This window comes from Habropoda laboriosa, unplaced genomic scaffold (genome assembly GCF_001263275.1).
Source record: "Habropoda laboriosa isolate 0110345459 unplaced genomic scaffold, ASM126327v1 scaffold15, whole genome shotgun sequence".
NCBI lineage: Eukaryota > Metazoa > Arthropoda > Insecta > Hymenoptera > Apidae > Habropoda > Habropoda laboriosa.
Genome location: NW_017100141.1, coordinates 1152174 through 1153956, shown reverse-complemented (window position 1 = coordinate 1153956; position 1783 = coordinate 1152174).

Here is a 1783-nt window from a genome sequence, read left to right as displayed (position 1 = left end):
AATTTACATAGATGCATAGATAATTTACATAAAAAGAGAGCAAATAGTTCTTTTATTTTTTATATCACGCTTGCCTTGCTTTTACGCTGGAAATTACGAGCATCACTAGTTCATAGCAAATTGAAATACCAAGGATCACAACAACACAGTGAAATCTGCTTTAAAGAGAGCACCAGGTATTCTCTGTTACGCAGAAACGGTGTTTTGCTTTTTTTTTTTCACAATTGGTTATTCGATTACAATTACACGGTGAAATCTACCTTAAAGAAAACACCAGGTATCCTCTGTTATGCAGAAATACTGTTTTCTCGAGCGTTTAATTAACCGTATCAGCAAGGAAAGCCGTGGGAGAAGAAGAGAAACGAGCAACCGGTATCCATGCCGCGGCTGGATACATTTTCCTCGCCGTTCTTTCTCTCTCCGCCTTTCTTTTTCCTCTTCCTCTGCCCTGAGTAGAGAGACCGCGTATTCTCCCGTGTACTATCGCGCTCCTCGGAAGCAGAATATTCCTCGACCTTTCGCGGCCACCGAGTGTAGGCGCCATTACTCGCCTCTGGGGCTCCCTTCTCCCTTCTTCTTCTTCTTCATCTTCTTCTTCCTCCTCCCCTTTCTGCACATCCTTCTGCCTCCTCTTCTTCTTCTTCTACTTCTACAACTACTCTCCGTCCTCCTCCTCTTATCTTGTCCGTCTCTACGAGTCAAGGACCGTTCTCAAGGAGGTCGCTCCTTTAAACCGGGCGTGTAGCTACACGTTTTCCTTTGTCTCCGGGAATCGCTTTCGTATCGTGGTTGTTACATCGCCACACGTTTCCCTTAACTCGTTGCTCTCGCCCCGAGCAACTTTTCTTCAACTACTGTGCACGCTGGTACGTACATCGTGGCGGAGGTTTTGCAGAAATCGAGGAAAAATTTTAAGGACCAAGTACCCATAGCCAAGGCTTCTTCTTCATTTTCTCACAGTTCCCAAGGGATTTGCCTTTTATTCCTGACGAGTATCCAGAAAAGAATGATCACAGTTTGGTATGCACAGCACACGGCTTATCTCGGCTTCTTTCAACGATCCCTTGCCCTCTTCACGTGCTCGAATAACAATTTGAAGAAATTATTGTAATAACGAGACCACCTTCTACCCGTCATTATTATCCTCGAAGAAAAAGAGAGCGTCTCAAGAGGATTATATTTAACCGACGGATTTTTAGTTGGTTCTGGAATTTTTATGAGTTTGGTACAGGTATATACCGCCGTGGGTCATGGTGTCATGGCCATTTGCTTCGGGGAACGGAGATATCACGTAGCTCGAAGCAAAGTGGTTCATAATCGAGGAACACCTGTAAACCAACGATACACGGCAGAGTTAATCGCTGAGGTAAATTTAATCATATCGATTCCTCATCGCGGGCTCTTCTTCCTCGTTCCATCGCGACAGCACTCAATGCCCGCCAATGATTGCACACGGTTCCCGGTAACGATTACGCGAACGGAACGTCTGGAAGTGTCACTTTTGCTTTTCTCAGTGCACCACTGGAAACTAGTTTCTCGCGTTTCTTTCGAACAGTCCAGTTGCTCGGAGTAACTCGTCCATCTGGATTATTGTCCTCGGTTCGAGCTTCTCCCGGTTCCACGTCGTCGCGTTTCTCGCACTTTTCCTCGCTATCGCATCCTGGAGACAGCTCTTCAACCTCTTCGAAGTGAAAGAAAAAAAAGAAGATTCAAAGCTGTAACTTGAGAGCAATAAATAAAATCGTTCATAAATATTCCAGAAAAATTTCAGACTAATCAAGTT